The sequence below is a fragment of the Corvus brachyrhynchos genome, unplaced genomic scaffold (assembly GCF_000691975.1).
Source record: "Corvus brachyrhynchos isolate BGI_N302 unplaced genomic scaffold, ASM69197v1 scaffold121, whole genome shotgun sequence".
Classification (NCBI taxonomy): Eukaryota; Metazoa; Chordata; class Aves; order Passeriformes; family Corvidae; genus Corvus; species Corvus brachyrhynchos.
Genome location: NW_008236445.1, coordinates 1,306,414 through 1,320,840, shown reverse-complemented (window position 1 = coordinate 1,320,840; position 14,427 = coordinate 1,306,414). Strand labels below are relative to the sequence as shown.

At 37.7% G+C, this 14,427-nt stretch overlaps 1 long non-coding RNA gene across 1 annotated transcript in view; it reads left to right on the top strand.

Moving 5' to 3' along the window:
- Positions 1–14,427, top strand: part of LOC108444617 — a 181,577-nt gene that overhangs the window by 36,475 nt on the left and 130,675 nt on the right. The gene's annotated exons all lie outside the window — the stretch shown is intronic.

The following is a 14,427-nucleotide window of genomic DNA, read 5'->3' as shown; positions in this document are numbered from 1 at the left end:
ACATAGTGACTATTTTCCACTCACATCAACTTCACCTTGGATTTTTGTTTCTTTACAGTTCTTCAGGTTAGACCCTATCAAATGAGTTATTCTCATCTGCTGTGAAGGTCTGTAGCAAAGTTTGAATAAGCCAGATTCACACAGGTCTATCTGAATGATTTCATAGAAGAGCATTTACCACTATGCAGAGAATAGAAAAAATTTGGTGTTATTTGCAGGAAGAACCATATGTGTTACCATGAAACACCACATATAATGGCATGTGTGTGAGTAAAAAAATCATATTTTAGTGTTAAAAATTATTCTTTAAATTTTTATTGGGCAGATTGCCAAAAAAATAAAAAATAAACTTGCTGACACCATATTTTGGGTTACTTGGGGGAAAAAAGGATGGAACTGATCTCCACTTTCAGCCAAGAGCCTAAATCTCTATTCAGTTGCAGAAATTATATACCAGGGCCAGAGTTCAACTACACGACTATTTTCTTCTATCAATGGAAATGTATCAACACCTGTGTGATATTGTTTTCATGCTTCAAAGATAGTGAAAAGGTGAAACCTTCTGTGTTAATTCATATTCAGTTGATAATCTGCATTTAATTTTATTACACTTAAATGAAACTTTAAAAATTATCCTTCAAAGCGTACGCCTGGATGAAAATTAAATGCAAATAACAGTCTATATTGGTTTATGGTGTGCACAGTTTTCCCGGGGTTTTAGTAATATTTTTATTCAAGCAAATATCCTAAGCCATAGAGGAGTCCAAATACTTTTAACATGGCTCAGTGTCAAACAGACTAAACAGACAGGAATTAGAAATTCTTTTAGCTGTGAACTTATGAGCAATTGTAAGATCTTATCCTGTACTTGATTGATCCCAAGTACTGAAAAGACTGAGCACTCACTTTTCCCCTTACTTTTTCCCTTAATGCCCAAATAACACAGGCAAGGACTCAGTTCAGAATCCTGACCTATAAGTTTGTAAAATTGCCACTTCCAGTTTCTTGTTCTGAAAAATTGGTAGCGTGGCCAATAGCAATGTCCTGCTGAGCAGTTGGAGGTGTTGTTAAATCAAAGGATATTGCTAATTTTAAACACGTGTCATAACCTTGCTGTAAAATAGTTAGAACAGCACTCACTTCAGATAGCAGAAAATGTAGGAAACTGTTTAAATAAATCCCTTTGGAAATGTGGTACCAGGCTGATGGCAGCAGAAAGAGCAGTGGGAAAATCTTTGTACCGAATACTGTGTTCAAAAGGCTGGATCCGTATTCCTCTTACATCCTTTATCACACACTGTGAAGTTATGTTCCTGAGGGATATCATAACCTGTTCTTTCAGGAGCTACTTAGAATTAAGTGAACAGTTTAAAGTTACCATTGAGCCTTCCCTTACAATGAGTAGACATGAAAACACCAACTCATCTCCCTACCTTCAATGCCCATCCTGGGATGGGTTGAATTGCACTCTGGTTATGCCTCTCCCTCTGCTGATTAGAAAGTGAGCCTTGGAGAGAACTTGAAGTGAGAGCCCTGACTTTTACTTAGCTAATTTTCGGTAAATTAAATCCCGTTCTTGTGTTAATTGTGCTCCTAGCTTCAGGGAAAGTGGAAAGGAAAGGGAAAAGGTAGTTCTGATATAAACAGGATCAAGTCTACATCTTATAAAATTAATAACCAAACACAGCAAGGGCAGCAAAAGTTTTTGGAGCTCTGCAGCTGAATATACTAACTCTGTATTTTGTCCTAGAAGTTTTAATCTTAACTTGTTAAAAGAGTGCAAGGCTGATTGCAGTGGCCGTGAAGCTGAGGCATGGGAGCATTTTCTTTTCAAGAAGTACATAAATTTTTCTTTTACTACAATCTCATTCACTTCAACTGCATGGAAACATCTGAGGCTATCTGTTTTTCACTGGCTTCAAAATGAAGATGAAAGTCAATGGGGCCATCACTCTCAAAAAAAAAAAAATCTACAAAACAGAAAGTGTAAGAATTTTAGCACCAACCTTAAGGAGACATCTTTGTTTCTTTCTTTTGCCTTCTAATGTATACATTTCCTATAGATTGCAATAATATCATTTTTTCCTACAAACTGAATTATACCTTCCAATTCCTTTGGATCGTTTCATAAAGTCGACAAGTCAACTGTACAGCTGAGCATGAATTTGCTCTCTGGGGTTCTCCTCACCTTTGTTGGAAGTCTTTTGGAGTCTTTTCTGCCTACTTTATTTGCCTGACTTAAACTGTAGCTTTTTCCAGAGCAGTGAGTGTTTTATGTCTTTGCAAAGCGTCTGTGGATTATGCCAACTGCACAGTTCTGTATCCTGGGTTCAAGAATATGTTGTTGAGTACATGTTTTTTTAATGAAGCATGAAACATTAGTTTTAGGAAATGTCTTTCAGGAAAATAAGGCAAAAATTGCCGTTGAATTTGTTTGGTTCCAGGATTGAAGTCTCCACAAAAAAATATTACCTGCAGTTTCTGTAAGAAGTGGAAATGTCTGTGGTTATAGGAGCAAAACATAAGACCCGAATATTTTCTTGCCCTCTTTCCAGCCTTCTAGGATTTTGGCAGTATGAGACTTCAAAGGGATAAGTGGCTTATATAATCAAAGATAAGAATACAAAAGGAAGGACTGTAAAATGCCCAATCATCTCTTTAAGAATGCATTATGATCAAGTGAAATCAAGGAACAAAATTAATAGGAATAAATATGGTCAGCAAGAAACCTTAGATAAATAATAATAATGCAGTTAGGAGAGAGAATTAGACATAATTGCTGTATTAGTGCATTGCTAATGAAGCTGGAATGAAACCAGCTGGAAGAGATCTATTTGTTACCTATTGGCTCCTGCAGGCTGGAGATAGTAATACGCAAAAACACTGAAGACAGAGGAAAATTTAATGAAAGTAGACTGACCTGCCAAATCAGCAGTAATATAATCTTTTTCAGGTAAGAAAATTTAGTTAATATGACATTACTCTAACATTAGTGAAAGTATTATAGTAGTCATACTATAAGAGCCCACTTTTGCACATTTAAGTGACAGTACCTTTTTTTTTTTTTTGATTGGTTTGTTGGTTGGTTTGGTTTGGCTTGCTTATTTGTTTTAATTAAGAATGTTTTCCTGGATAAGGAGCATGAAAAAAAATAATAGCAATCAGTACTCTGGTAATGAGAATTATTCTTTTCTTCTACTACAATTGAAAAAAATCATCCAGTTCACAGATGCATCTATAAACCTTTATTAACAGCTAAGAAATGGACTAAGTAATTTGACCAAACATACTGTGGGTAGGGTATTTTCTTGTTTCTTGTCATTCAAACTAGCTTTCTCCCCTCTCTCCCTCTTTGTTTCCTTGTCCCCTTCTTTCTAAAAAACTCTTTTTCCCATCTCTGCTAAGCCTGCGGTTACAGGGGAAAAAAAATCCTATTCCCTAACTGATTTTCATTTAGTGCACCAGGAGCCTTAAGCCACTTTGTGTGCAGATTCCCAGTTTCAATTAGAATGGGTTTGCAGACATCAGATGATGTGAAAAATTATCTCATTTGAATCACATGAAACCAAACCACTATGACACTGCTGATGAGGAAAACAGTGGTCTCATCTTTCCTGTGGTGTGCCATCTCTATTAGACTTTGTAAACTGCGGCAGTTTGAAATCTTTAACCAGCCATTACTAATAAGCATATGTTAATTGTAGCAGAGATCATAAGCAGGTCAATTAGGAGGCAAAGACTGGAACAGAATGAAACATTCAGCTGGAGGGAGAATTCAGGGCAGGTGTCGGCCAGCATGCGCTGCCCTGGCAGGAGCTCTAAGCATCTTGGGTAGAGCTCATTTAATGTTTTGATTTGCTGAATTTGCATTTCAGATTTCCATTCCTAATAGACAATATAGTCAGTCTTTGTTAATGAGGACTCTGATTACATGTGCCATTATAATTGGGAATTAGCAGGCCAGCCTTGTTTTGGAGATTAAACCCAAAGTAAATTGGATTAAAGAAAATGCTGCTGAAATCCCTTTCTTTTTTGTTTTCTCAAGCCAAAGGTGAGGAAGACTCCATTTGTTTTGTACATATGGCTCTTACCTTGATTAGCAGGTCTTGTGGTTTGTTTATGCTTTTTGAACATAGCATTTAGCAGTGGTTCCAATATTAAAAGTAAGTATGAAATTACTATGTTTACTTAAAAGATCCAGACAAACTGCCTAGCTTTATTGCTGTGTGCCAATGAATGGAACACCAGGAGAGAATTAAAAGGGTTCTGAAACTTTATTTCTTCTTATAAAGTGAATGTCTCTAAATGTTCAGCTGCCAAGGGTATATCCTTGTGCTTACCACTGACTTTAACTCTTTGTGCATGAGTTTATCCCATCTTCATTTACACCAGTTTGACTCCACTGACTTCAGATGAGTTACTCCACTCTTAAAATGACTAGATTAATATATTATATAGTTCCATAGGTAGATATTTTGAGATTTTTTCAGTCAATTCAGAATCAGGAAAGCAGGGTGAATTATTTCTTTCTATTTGATCTCAGTTATTAGCAGAGAACAAGACAAGTTCTGTCATTGACTAGGTATTAAGTATGATACCTTTTTAGTAGCTGCAGACATATCCAGTCGTAGCTCATCTTTCATGAATATTATTCTTTGGTTATTCATTTAAGTAAAATATAGTTCAAATGCCTCCAAAATTCCAAAATAATTTAGTTGCATAAGCTAGTTATACTCCATTTTTCATTAATAAATTTGCAGAGCAAACTTTTATTTGCAACTGAATACTGACAATAGGTTTGCCCTGAAATTCCAGGAAAAACAGTCCAGCAATTAGAGGACAGCTTATTCCCTGTCATTACATTTTGCATCTGACTAGAAGAAGTAGATCTTCATGTATAGGTCATCAAAGTCAGAAAGAAGAAAAAACTACCACCACAGCAAATCTAATGAGTCAGCAATGTTCTTGCTCTTTCAGGAAACTAAGGAGTGTCAGCCCAATGTTTTTGGGGTTTCATACTTGGTGAATTCATAAATCTCTTAAAATGTCTTTCTGTCCCTTACTTCCTTTGGACAAGCTCCTAATCAGAGTTAGGTGTTGCCCTGGTAACTCAACAAATCTTCAGACATGCATGCATTAAGTATTGAAGTTAAGTTGTATTAGTCCCTGAGGAATCTTTGAGCATCCTCCTTACCTTTCTTCTGCTTCTTAGAAATCAGACTGTAAGACAAGCATGCAAAAACAAAATATAAAGAACTAGCTGCTTCTTCTTTTATTTTTTTTTTTAATTTACTTTTGGGTTTACAGAAGATTGGGGCACATGAGTTATTCAAGAAAACCAGATTTGCTGGAGTCTGAGTATAGAAGGCATTTCCAGGCTGTGGCATGTGAATTGTCCAGAATACATCTTTTGGCAGCCTGAGCTCCAGAGCAGAATAAAATATTGAAGTTTAAATGTCTTCTGTCTTTTCTATCTGTGAGTAGTTTAGATCAGGAAATATTATTTATCCCAGGAAACGATGTGGTGAATCATAGTGAATGCAAATAATCACCTTCTGTGTGTGTCACACACTCTGAACATCCTCGTTCAACATTTACTGCACCTTTTACATCAAATAAGTATCCTTCTCACAACCCTGTCTGATTTTTGAGTATTATCGATTTTACAGAAATACATTTTTCCATCACTTCTCTTTATCCGAAGGAGAGAAAGGGAAAGTGAAACTGCACAAGGAAATTTGCCCAAGGAAATACCAGTGATAACAGTGACCCTGTGCTGGTTACACTCAGTGCAGGTACCACAGTATTACTACCCCTGCATTGCTAGTGTTAGTCTGCCACAGCATGTTTCAAATACGAAGTCCTATTCTTTCAGTGCTACCATAAAAATAGACTTAGCCATGAAACTGATGACAGGTAAAAGACTGGACAAATTAATGTCATTTATCTTTGGCCATATATATCATATGCACAAAAATGTGTTTGAATATGACTGTGTGTGCACCTTTTCATGTGTAGAGACAAAACAAGCAATGGAAGAGCAGAGATTTTTAAAGAAAGATTTAAAAACTTAGCCTTAGATACATGTAATATTCATAACACTATGCTTGGCATTTACAAGACTTGACTCCTTAGACTTAGAAATGTTGACATTGTGGCAAAAGGAGCATATAAAATAGTCCACCTTGAAAAAAAGTGATTATATAGGACAACCCTCTGGAAAACACAGGAATTGTGACAGGACAAAAAGAGCCTCACATGTAGTAGAAAGCCAGGACTGCAACAAAACCTACTGAAAAGCTAAGTACATATTAATTATTATTGCAAAGCAACTTTAAAAAGGCTTGTGTAATTAACCTCAAACTTTTCCTCACCTGATTTTTTTCCTCTGGGCAGAGGCTTTGTCAGGAAGTTCAGCAAATGGTAGATGATTCAGCAACATTTTTACAGTGGAAGAGCCTTTGAACGTTAACTGTAAAAGACCTGATCTTGGAAGATTGTTATTGTTTATGATCCTCTATTGTCCAATGTTTATAAGGGCCTTTTTAGCTAAACATAGGGATACAGAGATTCTATCCCAAATAATTTGCAAGTTAAGGTAGCACTGTTGCTGAAAGCATGACTCTCATCATTCTGCTGAGAAAAGCACCTGCATGATTATCCTTATAGGTCCTTATAGGTATGTAATCACTTGCTAGCCTTTATAAAGGATACAACTTTCAATGGAGATCTCAATATTTAATTAGAGGTAGAGGATGAACATAAGGGGTTTTGCTACTGAAGTTACTGAGACATTCTCTGCTATTAGCTGAGCCATTTTTCTTTCAGATCTTCTCCTTTCTGTTCATTGTTTTCTTACCTTTTGGGCGAGATGTGCTTGAATGTGACAAGAACATGAGTGTGATATGACCTGGTAGTGAGCTCCAAGGTCTAGAACCAAAGAGAAAAAAGACGTAAGTAAAAACAAGCTAAGGGAGACCAGACAAATGAACAAGAGAGACTAGGAGAAAATGGCAAGAAGGTTGAGATGAAGGATATCCCTGAATGGCTGATATTGGTGTGTGCAGGGAGCACTTTTCCTTTGTGATGTTACTGCCTGCACTGGTTTTGGATGGGATAGAGTTAATCCTGATATACAATGTGAAGGCAGGGGAGCAGGGAAAGAAATTGGGAAAGGCTGTTAGACCTCACAGTTCCCCTGGGTTCTATATTGACACCAGAGACATCCAGGGGTGACTGTGAGCCAGTTCCTTTTTAAAAGTCGGAAGTGTCAATACTGTTAAGACAATGCCCCACAGTGATCTGGCTCCTGCTTGAAGAGTGAGAGAGCTGCACTCAGAATTTCTTCCTCTCAGGGCGTTGCATTGACCCATGAAATCTGATTAGGAGGACTTACCTCCAGGTGGCCTTGATGGTAGAAACTGAATGTAGTTTCTGGTAATACTCAAGACACTTGAAAGTCCAAAAAATGGGAACATATGCCTGTCTGCCTACCTCATAATACTAAACTAATAAGAAGGATCTTAGAATTCATATTTAGAAGAATAAAGCATTTCCTTTCTGGACAGTCTGTTTTGCAGTGTATATTGTTGTACAGTTTAAAGAAGATACACTTATTTTTAATGTGTTTAATAACTGCAATTTATTTCACCAAGTGCAAGCTTGGTCACGGTTACCAAGCTCTTCCTGAGCAAAGTCCCGGAAGGAATTTGATATTCTGGAATTAGTGGGACTGGTTCAGTCCTGACATGGGCAGTTAAGTACACCGCTGGTATTAGTGGTGCTGCTCACACCCTCTCAGGGTTGAAGACAGGCCAACAAAAGCATGAATATTACCAGGTAAGATCTCATTTTTTTTCAGAGTACCCGAGGGTGTAGATAATTTGGAAAGAAGAGGAACAAAAGAATTAAAGAGGAGGTTATCAGTACAGAAAATTGAACCTCAGTCAGATTCAATCAACCAAGCAATAGGTTTCCTCACCTCCTTTGATATAGATTGGCTAGCCCAATGCATGGGCCTCTTGAGGTTTCACCATTTAAATTGGTAACTTAGTCTAGCAGGTAATGCACATGCAATGACTAAGGTTTTCAAAAGGGAATTTGGATTTTCAGTGCCATCACTCCAGACAAGCTCTGTCTGACTTCCACCTTGTTCCTTGACGTTGTTAGTCCCACTAAGGTGCCACTTTGCTGAAAAGTTGACTCAATTGGTTTGACAGGTTCTTCACTTCTATGGTGGTAGAATGGCACAGTTGTATATGGTTCTGGGAGACAGGAGCAATAGGAGATATTTGTTGATAAGTGGATAATTGTTTGTATACTCTTTCACACAGGGAAAGCATATGTTTCTGATCTCAGGATATTGTCTTGTATTTGTACAGAGTCTCAACCTCTCTGTTTTCCCCAGACCAATCTGTCTAAATATAACTATCACTGTAAAGACACTTAATTAGGTGTTCTTAGGGGTTTTTGTAAGCTAAGCCAAGTCTCCTTAAATTACAATGTTAGACCAACATACTTGTTGCCATGCTTCATACATATATATACACTTGACGGTTTTGCCCTATATCTTTCTTTACCAAGACCCATCATAGTTCATCAGTTTACACTTGTGGTTATTATTCTGTTCTGTAACATTGGATTTCTTTCCTTTCACCACCTTAAATTATACATATCTCTGTCCGTGGTAGTTATTCGTACAGAACAAATTATTTATCCAAATACACATCACATATATGACTATATATTTACATTGATATTCATACACCTCAAAGAAAAATCTTGGTATTTATGTTTACACTCAGAATATTGAAATACACATTTTAATGTCTCAATATTCTCTTTTATCATAGTGTCATTCTCCTCAACAATAAAATAAAAGATTTCACAGCAAACACCTGCAGGCAGGGACTGACAAGCAGCAGCACCAAAGGGCTTTCCAGAGCCACCTCCTGTTACTATGAACCATTCATGGGATCAGAGGCTGAGTGCTAGTGACACTTACCTTAGGTCTCCATTGTTATCCACTCCACTTGGTGCAGGAGAGCCCAGAAGTTCCAGGTTGAAGCTCAAGGGACATGTAACAACTGAGGTTCTGGGTCAGGACCTAAATCTTCCCAGAGTCAGCAGATTTTGTATGTTATCTATCCAGATGACTCACCTTGCTAGTTCCTTTGCAAAGGTAATTCACGCATGATACTGATGATTCCTTGTTTGGGACCTGCTGGAAAAGAAAAGAAAATAAGGAAAAGCTTGAAAAAGAGCAGCATAATAAGAACTGTACCTTTTGAACCTCACTTTCTGTTAAGTCTCTCATGGAAAGCTCATATACATTTCTGCACTAGGCACACAACACACTGCACTGTATTCAAAGCTGTTGTCAGGTTCTCTGTTTAAGTGTTTTAATCAAAGAACATTGAGTTGGCACTGGAATCAAAGGGATGAATGCTTTTTTTTCACATGAAAATAAAAGAATATCTTTAACCGAGGGGAAAAGTTGCAGAATATATGTGTGATTGCTTGTGTTTGTATATGTGTGTGTATGTGTGTGTGTAGGGGGTAGCAGAGGGTATGACATAGCATATGAAGTCAATAGTGTAGTTGTTATTATTTATACATGAGTAAAGATTACAAATGCAGGCAATAGCTCAGATCTCTCACCCCCTGGATCTGTGAAACCTGTCACTCAGTCTCCTGCGGTGTGTCTTCCTGTCTCCGAGCCATTGGACCACCTGCTGCCATGACTCTCATCTATTGCATAGCCCGAAGGCCTCGATGATAACAGCATTGATTCCAATGTACATCTAATTACTTCTCATAATCTATTCATTTCACAATAGTGTAGTGAAACATCTGTCACATCATAAACTCTTTAGTATCCTTATCAAACCACCAAAACATACTCTGCTGCCAATTGGCAGCTACCTTGCTTTCTCTTCTTATTAATATGATGCAAACATATCTATGTTTTTTTGGTTGCTTTAGATGAATTTCCCTGATGACCAGTGAAAAAGAATTGGGCAAACTGCAATTGTAACATCTACTCACAACTTAGTGAGGTACCATTATTGATGTCGTACAAATATCAGCAAAAACGGCTTTGTTTCTTCCAGAGAGAAAGGCTCTAAATAGGGTCTTTAACATTTATAGCACAGTAATAGATGGCTCCCTTCCTTGGCTCAGTGTGACTGATTCATTTACTAAAATAAGCATCTCAGGGATTATTACATTTGAGCAGTATATTGCATGGAAAGGCCTTTTACCTTTATAGTTTTTACTTTACCTGTGGGTAAATAATGCCCACTCTTCCTCTTTCTTCATGTAAGAAATCAAGAGCAAGGAGACCCATTAGCACATATTTTTATTATCAAACTATAGAGACTCTATCTATCCCAACAGGATCATGAATATACAGTCGCATCTAATAAAGAGGGCTGATTAGTCCACTGGAAGGAACCTCTGATATTCAGGCACTATCACAGAAAATAACCTCTGAATAGTGAGGTGTTGGTTTACCATTACATACTGAATTATGATGAACAACAAATCCCAGGTGAAAGGAGTGATGCATTAGATGCTTATTCCCTTTTATGGTCAGTGTTAGCACAAACTGGTGTATGTTCTTGTTTTAAATCTGCAGTGGAAATTAATTTAGTTTTGATTTGATAGCTGTAGAAAGTGGAGTCCTTTGTGCATCTGCAGAAGGGATACAGCACAAGAAGCTGTTCAGGAACTTCCTCACGACATGTTTCAGACCAGCTTTTGAAGGACCTACTTTTCCATGGCCTTTCAGTAGCTGGTGAGGAAGCTAATTTGGATTCTCTGACAAGGCTATAGTATGTTGCCAGTCACTATAGCTTCTTTTATTATCTGAACATCTGGCAGTAAGGAACTGGACTGCCATCGCCAATTCAGGCCACATTTTGTTAGTTCCTGACCTTGCTGGGATTCACAAGGGTGACCTAAAAGTAAAGGAGTCCATATCTCATTAGGAACCCCCAGGACAGCCAGTTCTCTTTTATCCATTTGTCAATATATAATGCAATCCAATATATAATGTAGCCTGAATATTTATCTGCCTCTATTTTCACCACTTGCACATTTTCTGGTTTGGAGTAGATATAACCTGTACACACTTATTTAAAGTTCATGTTTTCACATCCGAAGTCACTATTCTTGCACAATAGGAAGCATACAGAGATTTTAGTGCTCGACATACCTTGCAATAGGCATATGTCTGATGCATAAATCACTTAAAAGTGAATGTTTGACCTATTCGATCCTTGATGCTGCCTTACGGGAGAAATTTTGCGTTAGAGACCATCCCTCTTCGTTAGCGGTAAAGAAAGAAACATCTAAAGAAAAAGCTTTCAGAAAAGTTCAGCCTCCATAGAAGAGGTCAATGCCAGATTGGGACTGATCTCCTGATACTCCATTCCAAGTACCAAAACTACTTTTATCATGGCTATTGAAGAATTCAATTTGCACCTTTTTCTACCTCACTCACATGAAGTTACAGTCCATAGTTTGTAGAGAAATGGAGAAGCCTTACCTGGCCAGAGAAGAGGGTGGTGTATTTACTCAGCAGTGTAGAGTACAGCCACTGAGACTAACGACCTCTTTGGATTAGCTTGCCCCAGGTCTCTGCTACATGGGTGACATTTGCTGATCATGCTTCTCTTGCTGTGGTTTCACCATGGGCCAAAATTGCTGCATGGACTGAGCAGAGAACATGAGCCTGGAAAAAGACTGTTGGCACTTTCACAGTTATGCTATATCTGTGTAAGGAAACTTCCTTAGCTTCTCTGGTACCTAGGCATTTATATGCCAGGTGGGCAATAATATAATATAAAAGAAGTTAAACTGAAAAGAAAACAAAGATACATAATGTTTTCCCATAAACTTAGAATATTCATGAACCCTTGGCAAGACAATACTTGTTAGACCAAGAGAATAAAGAATTAAGAATAAAGTAAGATTGAACTACAGTTTTGAGATTTAAAAGAATAATTTGCAGAAGATAGAGGTAATTTACTTTTAATTTTTGAGATTTTCTTCATAAACTTTATAGCTAAGGTTGATGTTTTTTTCTTTTGAAATGTAAATTGAATTCTCATGCTGCCACATGAAGATAGGACATTAGGATTTTTTAAGTTTCAAGAAAATAGCAGTCAAATCACTTGTAAAATACACAATGTCAGATTTATTGCAAATATTTTCCCATTACATCATCTAAGTTAGGGATTGCAGTTACCAGTCAATGACTAGTGCCAGAGTAGACATATGATCATTAAAAAGAGCTGGAAATTTGAAGCAGGGAGTCTGCAAATAAATTATTTCTCAAAATTTTTTTAAAAATGAAATGTACAGGGAGCTAAGATTAGCATCTATGAGAGTATGGAAAGAAGCTATAATCAGTGCTACATTTGAGAACTGTCCCAAAACAAAGTGGATGAAAGATACCTTGGGTTGATACCTGTATTGAAAGTGGAATTTGGGGAAAAACAAAACAAAACAAAACAAAATACCGCCCATAACATGACAAAAGGAATATTTAATTTCCCAGTTTTAGATGGGAAAAAACCAATTCAAGATTAATCTAGATTAAACTTCAAAATTTTCTTCAGCATAAACAAACAGAGGTATTTTAGGATGTACAATGGCACTGGAGAGGATATAAATATTTGCTTGTTTTTTTGAAATTGAAAGTCAATTTTTAAGTAAAATGAAAAATTTCAAACCAAAAAGATCAAATATTTGTTTTCAAAGTATCAAAATAGCATTTTTAAACATTATCAAAATGTAATCCTTTTTTCTCTTCTGAAACCATAAACTTGACCCAGATTTTTTAATACTTCAAACTCTCCCCAAAGGGAATTTTTCAACGAATTCACTGTCCATCAAAAGTAAGTAGATAAATAAACAAATAGAAATGGTTCAGTGTTATTTCAATGTAAAACTTTGAATTAGGGAGACTTAGAGACCACATAACAGAAAAGCAAGTTGTTAAATATGTGTGCCGGTTTGGACAAATTTGGAAATATATCCTCTGATAGAAGTCAGGTTACAACCACCTCCCCCCACCAGGTTAGGGGAAAAAAGAAATTTTCCTCGAAGGAAAGTGAAAGAGATAAAAACTATTTATTTAGCAACCACAAAGGAAAAGGATAATGATGCTAAATAATAAAACCTCTCGCATTGCTGAGAGAAACCTGGGAAAATTTCAGAGTCCTTCTGTAGATCTCTCTCCCCCTCCTTGGAGCTGGGTCGTCGTGGGCCCTCCTCCAGGGCCAAGGCCTCGGTGGAAAGTTCTCCTGATGTATTCTGATGTTGAAACCGTCCAGCAGAGAAAAAGGGAAAAAAACCTGAAGTCCCCGGAAAACAAAAGTTCAACTCTCCGTCTCTCTCCAGAGAAAAAAGGCTGAAAGCTGGCTGGAAAGCAAGCAGTGCTTCCTCCGCTCTCTACCGCAGAAAGCAAAACGCAGAGAAGTCTGTGTATCTGTGTCCTTGAAAACAAACTGTAAACTGCTTTGAAAGTTTTGCTGGGTTTTTTTCCTCTCTCCCCTCTCAGGCTCAGTTTAAAGGCACAGAAAGGCACAAAATTAGTTTCGTGGCATAGAGCAGAGATAGGGGATACACATCATAAAGTCACCCCAAGACATTATGTCTTACAGCAGAGTAGCACCATGAGTTAACCTTGGATAAGGTTCAAATTCCCACCAAGCTGCTCACTCACTACCTCTCCCAAACAGGGCAAACGGAGAAAACAGGATGAAAAAGCTTGTGGGTTGAGATAAATACAGTCAGAAGAGTTACCAATTATAATCATGAGCAAAACACATTTGGCTTTGGGAAAATTAATTTCTAGACATTTAAAATAGATCTGGGTAGTGAGGAACAAAGCCAAAAAGTAATACACCACCTCTCTTCCACTCCCTTTTTTCTCACACTCAGTTTTACTCCCTTGTTCCCAGCTCCTCCACCCCCCCACTGAGTGGGAATGAGGGATGAAACCAGTCCATAACAGCTCCTCTCTTCTACTCCTTCCTCCATATGCTTTTCCCTTTCTCCTGCATGGGTCCTCTCTGTGGGTTACATTCCTTCAAGGTCTGCTCCAGCATGGGCTCCACAAGGGCTGCATTCCTTTGGGATAAACTTGATTCTCTATGTGAGCTCTTCCACAGGTCCCAGTTCCTTGAAGAAATATTCACCTGCTCCAGCATAGGGTTCTCCACTGCTCTAGGAGGGAAGTAGCTGTTCTGGTGTTTTTGACACAGGCTGCAGGGAAATATTTGCTGTGAAAGCTGGAGCACTTCATCCTCCTCCTACTCCTCTGAGTGAGAAAAAAATCCAAGTGTTTGCACTGCTATTTCCCCCTTATTTCCCTCTTTCTCTGCCTGTGTGGAGTGTTTTCCACCTTTTAAAAAG